Source organism: Strix aluco, chromosome 8, assembly GCF_031877795.1.
Source record: "Strix aluco isolate bStrAlu1 chromosome 8, bStrAlu1.hap1, whole genome shotgun sequence".
Classification (NCBI taxonomy): domain Eukaryota; kingdom Metazoa; phylum Chordata; class Aves; order Strigiformes; family Strigidae; genus Strix; species Strix aluco.
In genome coordinates, this window is record NC_133938.1 from 16,241,220 (window position 1) to 16,255,752 (window position 14,533).

Consider the following 14,533-nt stretch of genomic DNA (forward strand, 5'->3'; position numbering starts at 1 on the left):
ATGATTGGACAGGTACATCTTCCAAAATTGAAGAAAAGATGAATTCAAGGGCTTTGAAACAGTGGGAAATTAATAGGAGGAAACTCGGTGCAACCAACTGAGACACAATTTCCTACAGAAGCACAGAACTGGGAGTGAAAACTGGACATCTCTCCTGAAGTCTCTTCCCACAGATTACTTCTCCCTGTGGCTCCTCATACTGTCTTGGTTCCAATTTTCTTACATCTAGCTGTTGCAGAGTCAGTCTCAACTGCACCATTAATCTATTATCCTGAAACAGCTGGAACAGCATTATGCATGCATGTTCCATGACTGACCGAGAGGTATTTCTTCTTTAATCAATGAAACTAAATAGTGTGCTGACTATCTGCATTAGACATTCCCAAACATCCCCTCACAAAAATATATCTTCTTTTTTATTTTCATTTGTCATAAACTTTATTTCATTTTCTCATAAAATATCAAAGACTTGCTTCCTGTGTGTTTGTATTCCTGAGTGTTGCTTTCGGCAGAAAGGCCACAATGTCCTTTCATTTTCTCTTCATACCTATAGGAAACAGAGGAAAGTAATATATAGGCTTTTTAAAGCAACTGCTTGGGGTGATTAACTGCATTGTTTCTCAACTGGTGTCCAGAATTTCAAATCTAACTCCGTATTGTTCCCTACTTTTCTTCTACTTCTTCACTTGTGGATGGTGCTCTGGGTCAATATCCTACAAGATTCCCAACTCCACTAAAGATCTTGCAACAGTCCAAACCAGCACCGATTCCTGTCTCATCATGCAGTGACACTTTATTTTATTCACTGAATATATCCTCTCCATCCTCAGAAACATTCTTCTCAGTAAATGCTTCCATTTTAAAAATGGTACAAAGTGTACCAAAGCCATGTTCTCACATCACTCTTGTTCATTTTTAAGCAAAAAATCTTTTATTCAAATTAATGCCTAATTGTTAATGCTCACTAGTAATTTATAGTCTTTCAAAGATTTCAGGTTGACATAAAGATAAAAAGTTAGGATAATATTATATTCCTCTAAAAAGCCACATGAACTAACATGTAATAAAAAAGGGTGGGTTTTCCTGGGTGAATAAATTGCACATCTTTCAGATCTCTTCCATCAATAATTCATATAAAGGGTTTTAGCACATTTCTCCCACCCCCCATACCAATATAAGCTTGGAAGGACAAAACAATATAACAAATTCACAGAAATTTCATGGCCAATGAATACTAAACAATGACAACCACCCACAAAAGCAAAGAAAATGCAGACTTCCATCACATAGCTCTACTCTGTATTTTTCAAGAAAAGTCCACTCTGAGCAAGCAAATAAGAGTAATTTCCCCATCAAATCTCACAATCTTCTGCCCTGTCAGTCCACTCTTTTTTGTAATCATAAACAGTATCTAGACCTTTGCCTCTACACCTGCATGAATTTAGTGTTAAGCATCTGATTTCATTTTCTCATGCTATACTCCAATGCTTGCACTGCACCCTATAGGGATATTACTGTGCTGGTTTTCAAGTGCTAAAAATAAAACAAACACATGTCAACCCAAGGACAAAGTTGGAAGGAAACATACTTTAATGTAACCAAAGAAGAATATATTTAGCATTTTGCTACTAAGCAAGGATGAAAATAAACTTGTCAACACGTCGCTGTGTCTAACTGTGAAGCCCACGCCCCACTCAATTCTTTCTGTAGCATTTATTATATATGAAAAGTGGATTTAGTCCTTCTTTCTTCTTAAGAGTGACTGTTAGTACTCTGTTACTACTGCTGGCCAGAAGCAGCTTCTGAACTGCAGCATAAAGCACTTCTACCCTTTTAGGCAGCCAGTTTTTCTATCAATTAACAGTAATATAGCCACCTAAGGTGCATTTGAGCAGTGGTACATATCAGACTTCAATCTGGAATCCTTCCAAAACCAAATACAAGCATAAGTGGGAATTGGCATGCCACTCACTCCACAGAAAGGGAAGTGTAAAGTGAGTCCTAAATCAGAATGCTATTTTCTTTTGTATTTCTTTCATTATTATTGTTAATTTGGGCTCTCCATAAAGCAGTACTGTTTCTGTGTCCCCAGAAAGTAATGTTCATCAAAAAACCATGTGATTATATGCTTTAAATATTGTCTTTGAAGTAAAGATATTTTTTAAATTAATACCTATATTTTTAACATTTCAAACTATTTGAGCTTATATTTTTAACACTGGGAAAAGAAATACTAACACTATATACACTGGTCTTCATTTTGGAGATCCTATATTCTGACTAAAACTGATTTTGAAGGTAAACACCATTATGCCTGCTTTATTTAGACCTTTAAAGCGCAAACCCAAAAATTTATTCTATTATGTTAGAGCCTGTTTCCTGGTGTATGGAATTCAGGGCAAGAGCAAAAATATCAATAAATGAGTACAAATTAATGTGGTAGTATTTTAAAACTATTTCGTACAGCTGTATGGACATTTAAAAGAGAAGGCAAGGAAGAACATGGGGAACAAGCAAAAAGCTGAGACTTCAACCTCTACAGAACCTGTAGGTTCCTGCATCCACCACCACAAAGAAGAGTATCCAGTAGACTGAGGCACTATGGAATGTTCTGGTCTGAAAGAGCTTCTGGCTCCGAGAGAGCGGCTACGGTAAAACAGGAACATTTGCTCTAATACTCAAGAGATTCAAAGGTTGACCACTTCAGTATGTCACTACGTTTTTTCTCCTGTATCCATTCTCAATTACAGATGATTCTCTTACCCATCAGTGTAGTAGACATCAACAAATTCTATTCTAAATTTAAAATACATTAGTATTTTAAATATTAATGTTAAAACGGTTCACTGGTTCCAGTAAACTTTAAAGGAAGCTCGTAATGTCTGCAAAAGGAGTAGTTAAGAGGGTTCTGGCAGAGTTTTAGGTAAGCATTAATGGAGCTCTAAAGAGCTTCCTCGTGCTTAATAAGGGGCACTTGAATCCTACTGCCGGAAGTCAGACAACCCCAGATAACTCCCTAGGTGTGTAGAAAATAAAAGTAAATCTGAGGCTAAATATTCTAAATTTCACAAGGGAAGAACAAAATCCAGCTAATATTCTCCAATATGTATGCTGTGGTACTTGCAATGAATTTTCCTAACGTTGACAGTTTGTACGCATCTCTCCAAGTAAAACAGACTCCCGCTATCTTCATGCGGACTCTAGACCTCTTCTAGGAAAATACAACTATTCCCTCCCCCCTCAGATCATTACAGAGTCACTGTGTCAATTCCAGATGATGGAAATAACTCATCAAAAAGTAAAAGACTGACAAGCACTCATCTTTTTCTTCAGGGACTGATACAAAGCCTACTGATACAATTCAGTGTCTTTATGATTTAGGATTGACCCAAAAGGCAATAATAACACTCAAAGTTTTCTGAAGATTTGCAGGAAGTTATAGATATGAGAAATAAGCATTGTTGGTTTCAGTAAGCTGTCTTTACACTAATAAAACTACAGCACAAAACTAAAAAACATTAGTGACCCACATACCAAAAAATTATCTTCCAACATGATATTACGCTCATCTTTTAAGACAAGACAGAAGCTTTACAAAAGTAGATGCCATTTCTCTATTTCAGATGCTAAGATTGCATTTCAATTTTCTTAGCTTTCTAAGGATTTCCATCTTTAATAACGTGTTCTCCATTCGTATGAGACAGTTGCAAGTATCTATTAAATACAAAAATACTCCTTAATACGACATTAAAACAGAAGAAAAAAAAGGGTTTTTTTAAAAAAGAAAAAAACCCAGAACATTAGAAAACGTGGAAGTTCAAGAAATGACTCATTTGCCATATGTATCCTACAGAGGTTTTTAAAACCTATAATAAATATCCACAGATGGAGATTCAAATCAAGAAATCATATTTCAGTCTTTCTTGATGCTGACAATTCAGAGCAAGCATGTTCAGCAGTTAGCATTAGTCTGTCACATTTCACCTTCAAAGATATATTTATGGCTTTCATAATCGACATACAGTATTGCAAAGATCTTAGAAAAAAATCCTAACTATACAAAAGATTGCAAGACGGCTTAGTGTCTAACTGCTTGTTGACCAATTAATCTCCCAGTTCTTCAGACTTGTCCACAACTTAATCTACACTGCCAACTTAACACTGCCAGCTTTGGAAGAGCGTGGGAACAAACCCTTATTTGATTGCAAGCCTGAGCCTCGGATTACTAAAATGATTGCTAGATTACCGGAATAATTACCTAATAACTGCTGACAGGCTTCATCTCCTGGCCTCTTCTAACACTCCCAAACTGGTGGGCAGATCCCTTCGGAAGTATGTGGAATGTATCCAAACCATCAAAAATATAGAAAGGGGGCATTTTTCTAAAAAAAAAAAAAAAAAAAGAAAAAAATTGACAACCATTGTTCTAGACTTTCTTGTGTAATATTGCCAATACCTACAGGTAAAAACCCATTCCTTCCTTATGAAAGAAATTCCATATGCTGTACAGAATACCTCATGTAATTTTCTGAAACTTTGTAACATTTGTCTTCAGAAAATCTAGCTTCAAAAATAATACTTCCATATGTCAGTGTAGACATTATATTTACTCACCACGTAGGAAAAACCCCTGGCATAATAACTGCTTCTGTCATTTTTTGTTCAAAGTAGCACTGACACATATCCTATTTCTATTAAAAACTACAGCCTAGTATTCAAAACAGGGGCAAAAGCTGCTACTGATGCCAAATCACTGTATATTTTGAAATACTCTGTAGAATTTGGGGGACAACCAATTCCCACACAGAAAAGTGCTTCTAGTCTTTCAGTTATGAAAACAACCAGCAGGATTTCTCTGAGTATCATTTAGACAGGTACTAACCCTCTGCTACATAAAAGTAATGAAGGATTTAGAAAGAAAAGTATATTGAAACGGAGGGGGGGGTGGGTGCTTGTTTGTTTTAGGGGGTTTTTTGAGAAGGAATAAAATCTTGGTACTCAAACTGCAAATACATAAGAAAGGCACAAAAGCCACCAATATTGAGACCTTCAGTCAGTTGCACAGAGTCGACCAGTATGTTCAAATTCCAGCATCAATTGCTCTTCCCTTTTGCTTACAATTACGCATGGCTTCAATAGCAGAAATTCAAGAAGATCCCAGAGATTACGGGCTTTCAACTAAGCGCAGAAAGCACAGGAAGGTATTTGACTTGCATCTCTAGAGATCTAACTTGTTCTACATTTCAGCCTGCGCTGGGTACCACTGCCAACAGACGATCCCTTTTTAACCTTACCAGGCTCCGACGAGACCTGGCCCTACATGCGATGTGACCTGCACAGACGATGGACTTCGCATGCAAAATCTGGGGGAGGGGGGAGAGAAACCGAGTACCTTTCATCCTGAACCGCCTCCTCGCTCCTTATTCCTCACACTGCGACACGCAGGCAGTTCCCTCCCCTCCCCTCCGTCCCCACACGAGGGCTGCCCGCCGCGTTCAGGAAACTTCCCGAGGGGCCGCTGCCGGCCCCTGCGCCGCCGCCCCGCGCTGCCCGGCCCGGGGCCCGGTTCTGCGGAGGGCACTTCTCCGCAGCCCGCACGCCCTCGGTCCGGGCACCCGAGGGGCAGCGGGGGGCTGGCGGCCCCGAGCCGCAGCATCGCCCCGAGCCGGCGACAAGACCCCGCTCCGGCTCCGCTGGAGGCGGGACCCGCACCCCGCGGCTGCCCAGCACCCCTGCCCGCCCCCCGGCACCCGCGGCCCCCAGGCTGGGCAGGGCCGCCCTTCCCCGCCGCCCCTCCTTCGCGGGCGGCGATGCTGAATCACGACGGGCTCCGCCGCCTCTCCCGGGGACGGCAGCCCGGCCCCGCGGGTGGGGGGCGGCGGGCGAGGCGAAGCGCGGGCGGAGGGGGCGAGCGCCCCGCCGCTCCCTCACCGTTACCTGTCGGGGCGGCGGGTGGGGGCCCTCGAGCACTCCGGTCCTGCCGGGCAGCGCCAGGCCGGGCGGAGCGTGCTGCGCCTCACGGGCGGCGCGGCGGGGCTCTCACGGGCAGCAGCACCCGAGCCGGCGCCTGCCGAGCCGGGCACTAGCGGGAGGAGGAGCGGGAGGTTACGGCGGGGAGCCGGGAGAAACCATTCCCCGCGCGGGGGCACCGCCGGTGGCCGGCCGGGCCGGGCGGGGCGGGGCGGCCGGGCCCGCCCACCCAGGTAGGCGCAAGGAGAGCGCCTGAGGAGAGGCGGGCGGGGGCGGCGGAGCGGGGCGGCGGCGCCGGGGGCAGCTCTCCCACCCCGCCGGCCGCCCCCCATCCGTCCCCCCGCGACCGCGCGCGGTGGGAGCGGCCGGCGCCGTCCGCCCGCCCGAGGACGCGAGCGGAGGACCTAGCAACGGCGCGCGCCGCAGCCCTCGGGCCGGCGGGAGGTGCGGGCAGCGCTGCCCCAGCGCCGCCGGGCGAGGGAACCCGCGCCCGGCTCCGGCGGACGGGCGGCGCCCCAGGAGCCCCATGGAGCGCCGCTGCCGTGAGCGGGCAGGGCCGCGGGCCGGGGCAGCGCGGGCCGGGCAGCTCCCGGCGGCCCCGGCCTGAGAGCCCCGCGGGAGCACGCAGCGGGCATCGCCGAGGGGTGCGGGGAGCCCGCCCGGGCGCCCCAGGACTCGGTGGCGGGGACCTCGGGCAGCAGCGGCGGCCGGCGCCGGGCGGTGGAAGCGCTGCGGCACGGCGGGAGCGCGGCCCTGGAGCTGCCAGCGGGGATGTGCGGCCCGGCCGCCGCTGCGGCGGGTCCTGTCGTCACCCACTGAAATCCGCGGGTCTGCGCGGATTTATGCGCGTTTTCAAAGCACTTTTCCTCCCTTCCCGTTTGGTCGTACAAGCAGTGGTTTTCCTCCTGTGTGCGTAACAGCTGCACGCCGCTCTGAAAGAGCCATTTCGGTCCTTTCCTGAAATACTTTGCATCCTAGCATAATGCACGTGACCCAATCAGGTACATGCATTAAAGATCCAAAAAATGGAGGAACGTTTGTCAAATAAAGATTTTAAAGAATGTTATCAAAAGAATAAGAAACTTCAGAAAAAATATTTCTTCAAAAGAATAAAAGCCAAAAGGAAATTTAATCCATTATCTCAATAGATTATGTAGTATCTTCTTTGTTTATCAAGGTTAGGAGCCAGATTCACAAGCAGTGGAAATCCCATGGCGTTGGATTTAGGCTGATTTATGTTCGCTGTGGAACTAGCCATAATCTTACTCTGGTTGCTAACGTTTGGGTTTTCCTATCAATGAATGAACTTACTTTATTCATATTATTACATTCTTACATCACACATTCCTTACTACTACCTACCTTCAAAACTGATTTCAGTCTAACCTTTTCTCCGCAATCTCTTTGCTAAAATAGGCCTTACATGAGAATCTCTACAACTACTTTTCTAAGGCAGTTAGAAATAAATATATTCAGCAAGAACTGGTCAGAAAGAACTGGAACAGAGAAAGTTGACAATGTTAAATGATGTGAAGCAACTTGGTCAGCATTATGGGTTTTGCGCTACTTTAACGTCTTGCAAGGTAAACTGATATTTTAATAAGAACAGATTGTGGGCTTTTTGCAAATACTAGAATGATTGTTAAGGACAGAAAGCCACATGAAAAATCCTTTAGGGAATCCTAGAGAGATGTCAGACTCTTTTCTCATGTATGGTATGGATTTGTAGCTTATAAAGTTGAAGAATTTCTTACTTTTTACAGACATGGTATTTTTCATCGGGTTTGATTGCAGTTTACATTGTGTTTTTTACTGATATGCAGAGATTATAATTTACTTACCACTCAAACCTTTGTTAGGCTTGTCAAAAAAAGAAGCATGTATAATTTCTGCCCACAAGCATGCAATCTCGTGGAAATTCACATGCTTGTTTGTGTAGGTAAGTGTTTGTAGGAACAGATCTAAATTTTAATGAAAGAAATCCCATGCAAAAGCAGAGGCAATGGGATCTAAATTTTTCTCACAGCTATGAGAAAGCTGTGTTACAGGATGCTCGTGGTGAAAGGTTTGATTTTCTTTCCGTTAGTCATTTGGAATCCTGCCACTGACTGCAGATGAAACCATTTACAAGGTTTACATGCATTGCATGTTATTCCGGGTCAAAGCTTGCTTCGGGCCTACAGCAGATCCTGCCTGCTTTGTTTTAGCTGTATGTCCACATTTCATACCCTAAACCAGGTCCTTGCACCCCAAAGTCTGAGGTGCACCTCTGCTGAGTGAATTATATTATAGAGCAGGAAGAGCAGCAAATCACAAATGAGAGTTTATGATGAGAGATTGTACCCAGCTGTTGCTTTATACTTCACAGGCAAACCTGGAGCTTGGCAGTATGACTGGGCCCTGCTCTGCTCCTGGGAGGCTTTTTCTAACAGCCTCACATCCAAGGTGCAGCTAATGCTTCCCCTTTCCAGAGGAGGGCTGGTACAAACAGATGCCGGTCTCAGCTGGGAAATCACAACCTATGACAGCCTCCCAGCAAAGACCAGAGCTTGACAGCATAAATGCTTTTTCTCAGCTCCATTCCTGGGAGGCATTAATCCCTTCCAGAATGTGCTTTTAGTTGTTGTTTCCCAGAAGCAGATCAGATTTACTTTTTTTAATGTGATCTGCATTCTGAATCACTCTGAAAGTAGATGGTACTCACTACCTCCATGTTGAAACCTTAGAGGTAACAAAATTTAGTAAGAAACCAAAACAGGGCATTAAATACACAGCTGCTTGATTAGGAGCATTCGAGTTTTATTTTTAATATTGAGCTAGTTTAACTATTGAACATTGATACGCTTCAGACAACAGATGTGCCTAGATAATTATTGTAAACAGAACTAGCAATAAAGATACCTTTTATGGCATGAAGATCATCTTATGAATTTAAACAAACATAGGCAAATAAATAAGAATAAACAAACATAGGCAAAACAGAAAACCAGACAGGAAGAATGTGCTTTCTCAGAAATCTACATATTTCTATGAATTCTCTTAGGTTTTTTCCTGGTTTTCCATCCAGGGATCCTGGGTACCTTCATGACTTTTAATTGTTATAGTGGAACAATTGAGTCAATCAGATCAGCCCTATCTTTCAGAGGAAAGTTAATTATTTATTTGAGCACAGTTCCTATTTCACCATTCCTGTTATGAGCAACATACTCCCTGAATAATTATGAGCACTGCAATGCTGCGTATATGTAATCTATCTCAAAGTCAGTAAATATAATTTCTTCAAATTACAAAGAGGATAATTAAATTCTCTAAAAAATATTGGTCTTTGTTCAAAGTCACAAAATAGACCTTGAAATGCAAACTTATTCCTCCTGTCCACTACAACCATCAGCTTGCAGAGCTGCAGTAGGATGCAGTCTGCTAGAGTCCTGAAAACTTGAAGTTGCATTTTGCTTCTGCTGTTGAAACAGCTTGTATCTTCATGCAACTGTTAGTGCTGGGGAATGCCAAAATGAGAGGGTTTCAAACCACTAGAAGTAACAATCGTAGGCTCTGTTTCAAAGCCTTTGAACCAGCATGTAGCTGTATAATAGGAAACTTAGCTATTCCAAGTGTGTTTTCTTTTGTTTGCACAACAGTCATCTTGGAATATATTTACCAAGTAGTTAATTATGCTTTTCTGAACAGGTGCATTTTCCCCCTTGCTATAAAGCTATGTCCAAACAGAGTCTGTGCTGTCAAAAACATCCCATTTCCTAGTGTCTGACTAGAAAACATTACTGATGAAGAAACAAGGTTCAGCTCAAGTTCCCTCCCTATACTTTATATTCCCTCGGGATTCTCACTACAAGACTTCTCAGTCCATACATATTTTTTGCCTCAAAAAGCAACACCCATTTCTTTGATAATAAGCCATCTGCTCAGTGCCTTAGCAAAATCCATGCAACAGCTTCCCAGCATCACCAACACCTGGTAATAGGGGATGGTGTTTCACACAGATACTGCCAGCCTGTCACAGCTTCTTATCTCCCCTCTCTCTAATCTTCAGAGTACTGACTGGGATTATCTCTTGGAAATCAAATGCCCAGCAAGATGGCTTGTTACTTTTTTATATATCAGCAAACATGTGCTTGATTGAGTTCATCACTGCTGTAAACATCTTTTATTAGACAGATCAATGTGAATTTACAAGCTGTAGCAGTATGATATTGACATAAAGTAGCATTTCATATACAATAACTTTTTATAGTCCTCATCACTCTAAACATGCTCTGGGTGAAATTCAGTACTGATGTAAGCAGATACTGTCACACCAGGGGTATCCATAGACTACAGTTGATTACACTCAAGCTTAATGGGGCCCCTTCGGTTCAGGCATATTTTTGAACAGCTTTAAGATATGAGCACTTCTATTTTTAACCACACAAAATATCATTTGAGAGTGTCTTTATCTGTTTAGTAATCAAAGCTTGGAGGTTTTCTCCAAATAATCTCTTCAAGTTCCCATCTGCTGTCTGCTCCTGTTTAAGAAAAAGGGAGCCCCAGAACTTCAGCGGTTTGAAGAGGCATTTTTGTTGAGCAGCCATCAAGCCAGCAAAAAAAAAAAAAAAAATTATTTCCACTGTATGAAGGCTGTTAGGTCAAATTAGGCATAAGTTGAAGGAAAGTGGAAATTTATATCTGCTGGTCAACGAAATTAATGTGGTCAGCCAGGAAATAACAGTTTTCATAAATATTCACAGATTGGGGTAAGATCATATAGTGTTACTAAAGGCTACCTATGCTATTGCTGGCTTGCAGGCCCAAGTAGAGGGGTGTGAGCCACTCCTCCTTTGCAGTTGGACATGGGAATTAAACCATTATTTAAGCAATATGGTCAGGAATCACTGAGAGAAGTGGGAATGAGAGAGATTTCTGCCCCAGCAAAGTTGTGCTGTTTCTCATGCAGTTAGTGTGTCCTTTCGCAGTATAAAAGTCCTCAATATTTGTTCAATCCACACCTTATCAGGTGGAACTGAAAATCGTTCCATACAGGTTTACTGAAATAAGTCTGAAGTATCAGTTCATTAGTTTGATGTGACAACTGCTATGCGTTCTATGGTATTACTATCACCATGACCATTTTTAAGGAAGATACTTGGTATCTAAGCTTTATGACCTAAAGAAGCTCTAAGTCTTTTGAAAATGTCAATTCAATTGAGAAAAGTCTGCTCTTACTTTTATTACCAGGGTCTCCTGATGCTTTGTTAACCTAAACTTGGGCTGGGTGGAAAAGAATTAAATCATTCTGCATAGAATATTAGAATATGTTTGGATAGGCTAATATACTTTGTCATAAGCAAAACTTTTAGGCACTTGACAATACTGTGCAAGGAATGTTGTGAGAGCAATTCTATCAGGTAAATATTATGCATCTCTATTAAAGCAATGGATACAGATTGAAATTTATTCCAATGCCATTTGTTCAATGTCATGTCAGCAATGAATTTGTGCCTATCAGATAAGTACATCATCAAAAGCCACACAGAAGATAATGATCTGAAATATGTACAAGGTTGAGAAAAATCTATTTTCAGCATCCATCTAATTTACTTCACACAGTACACTGCTTGGAACATGACCTTTGGAGTCCCTGGCAGAATAAAGTGCACAAGTCCTCCCAGATCCCATTCATGTGCTCAATAGATTAGATGTCAGTGTCTTACCAAATTTAACGTATTTAAGATGTATTCATTTTTAGACTTGTGATGTTTCTTAATAGATAGTTGAAAATAATTTTTTTCATACAATATCTTCATAATATTTGTTCTGCAGAGCATTTCTACAGTAAACTAGCAACTCTGTTTCCAAACTCTGAGTTCTAGATGCAAGTCTTTACATTAGCTAAACTACGGAGAACTTCATACCACAGAAATACAATATGTTTCATATGAAAAGGACAGTTGAAGAGTTGATCTTTACCTAAACAAAATAAAACTGTATGCAGACTATTAATCTGAAGTTCAGTTTTCATTACTATGCACCCTTAAAACATTGAAAGATGTTAGTTTCTCACTGTTTCTACACACAAAATTCTCAAAAAATCCTAGGTGATATGAGAACCTCTTTATTTGGGCCTACCTCAGAGCAGTTTCCAACTGCACAGGCAACATGTTTTGGGTTGTTGGGGAAAGAGTTTTTCTTTCATACAACTGTAAATAATTTTGCAATGGTGACAAACACTTTTAATGACAATGACTTTTTAATGCTTATAGAATCCTCTTAGATTTTTTTTCTAGTACACATACTTCATTTTCTTTCACCTGTAAAACAGGAATGATACTTAGCCTTCTTTACAAAGGCATGATAGATGTATCTGTACTATGTGGTACACTGAAATAGGGATGAAATATTTCCATATTCAGTCATTTCATTACTAGGTAGGTGTTTGAGAGAAACCAACATAGTGATACGACATTAGAATCAGTACTGACTTCTCTAGGGCAGCAAGATAGAGAAATTTCATTAACAGTGGAAAAATCTTCCTAATACCAGTACTACAAGATGCACTGGGCTACATAATGCAGAAACATCTAAGTACATGCACCACATTCTGATCCATCAGGGCTTACTTGCTTACATATGGTGTCAAATGCTCGGGTGCCTCTGCAAGGCAATTCAGTTTCCTGGAGCGCCTGTCAGCCTGGCAAAGTGGGCAGCTTGAAGTCGGCACACGTTGCTACATTGCTTCTCACCCACACAAATTGGGATGTTGCAGAGGACATAAGGGAGATAGAAGTGGCAAGATATTTCTGCAGAGAGAAAGTGGCAGTTACTGTAGCAGGGACAAGAACTATCCATTTGCATTTATAGGAATAGTTAAATCTAGAATTATAGCAGCCTCTTTGGCAACATATAGTAAATCCTACCAAATGTGAGCTTGTGCCATGCAAGAGTAAATAATGCAAGATCAGCATCTATTTAGATGGGACAACTCTGCATGCAAGAAATACAGAACACAGGAAGGCACTGAATGGAAGCACTCACTGGCTCTGGGCAGCAGCCTGAGTCTTCTGCAAATTAAATGAACCTTTAAGAGCTCAGATTTATTTTACAAAGATGCAACACGTCAGGAGGCAGCAAAAATAGGGCTGCTAGCTAAGAGAACAATAGAGATCCCACAACCCCAGGGACAAGCCCCCCAGTACCCAAGCAGGATTGTGGACAGACCCAACCAAGAGCCCATACCACAAGGCAGTATCATGGTAATGAGGCAGGTCCAAGGTCAGGTGAGGAAGCCAGCCCAGAGGCAAGGATAAGGGTCAGCAATTGCCAGGCAGATTCAGAACGATGAGGCAGGACTGACACAAGTCTGGGAAGCTATCCCATGGGCTGGGGACTAACAGGGGCCATGGCCAGGTTGTGACCAGACAGGAAATCAACATTCCTGCAACATAGCTCCAACAAGAGTTGAAGGCTCAGAGCTGAACTTAAATAGAGCTCCTGAGCCCGTGGGTGTAGGGGAGTCTCCAGGTGAGGCTGGTCAGGGGCCATTAAGGCTTATTAGTGCCCTCAGTGCCCTAATACAACAGGATTCAGAGAAACTTGGAATTGTTTAATTAGCTTTCTAATAGGCTTTTCACCTTTCTAAAGCTATCACCTCAAAAGGCACAATAAAAACACACTATCAAAATAAAATGATAAAATGATTGCCACTTTTGTGTAGTCAGTCTTCTTTCTCATATTATTCTTTCATTATATATGAATACTTAATCAGTAAATATTTATGTCACAACAGAAAGCAATATAGACAACAAGAAAAAAAGCTGCTGCCAGAAAACATGTTTATTTTTGCCATATATCACAAATTAAAACAGACGATAAAAGCATGAAGCATTCCAAAAGAAATATCCAAAATAACTCTCTGCGAAAGCACGTGTCTCTTTGTACAGGTACGGATACACAGGATCTGTCCATCCCAAAATGACCTAGTTTTTCCTCAAGGTCCCCAGCTTTTTGAAGACCACATGTTGTTCCACTGATGTTTACAGGGGCTGTCCTAAGCAACCAGATAAACCAGAGAGATTTAAAGGGGCCTGTCCTGTCTGTGCTGTAGTCTCCAAAATCACAAAAAGGAAAGGAACTTTGCAGAGTGCCCTGCCTATGGAGAAATGCACAGGCTGGGGTAGGAGAATCCCTCAAATTCTTCACAACTACAAAGAAACAAAAGACTGCTACAATTATACTTTACATAGACATGATGATTTTTGGTTTTGGTTCAGACTATGTATTGTAATTGTTGTGAATAGAATAGATAATACTAATATAATTTACATTTCCTTATGATCTCATGGGATTTTTATGTCTGAGAAGTGATAGTGACGAGGTTGTTGAGTGATTATGATTTATTATTTCAATTATGGTAGAAAACAGAGACCCCATTCAAAATTAGGCCCCCATTGTGATGCAGCTGTCCAAACAAAGATTAAAAGACTGTGTCCAGACCAGAAGTCTGCAAATTATTCCACTCAGAGCCATCAGGGAGGGAGTAGAGAGATCCACACACAGAGCAGACTCACAGGCA

The 14,533-nt window shown here is 42.1% G+C and overlaps 1 protein-coding gene across 4 annotated transcripts in view; it reads right to left on the reverse strand.

Moving 5' to 3' along the window:
* TTLL7 (tubulin tyrosine ligase like 7) overlaps positions 1-6,151 on the reverse strand; it is a 76,527-nt gene extending 70,376 nt beyond the window's left edge. For 3 of the 4 annotated variants that reach the window (XM_074832374.1, XM_074832372.1, XM_074832371.1), the window contains exons 1-2: positions 5,938-6,138; positions 4,259-4,382 (exon numbers count right to left, since the gene is read on the reverse strand). The gene's annotated coding sequence lies outside the window, so the exon portion shown is untranslated. Of the gene's footprint in view, positions 1-4,258; positions 4,383-5,937 lie in introns of all 4 variants that reach the window. The other variant, XM_074832375.1, reaches the window with a different exon arrangement.
* Positions 6,152-14,533: the final 8,382 nt, after the last annotated feature.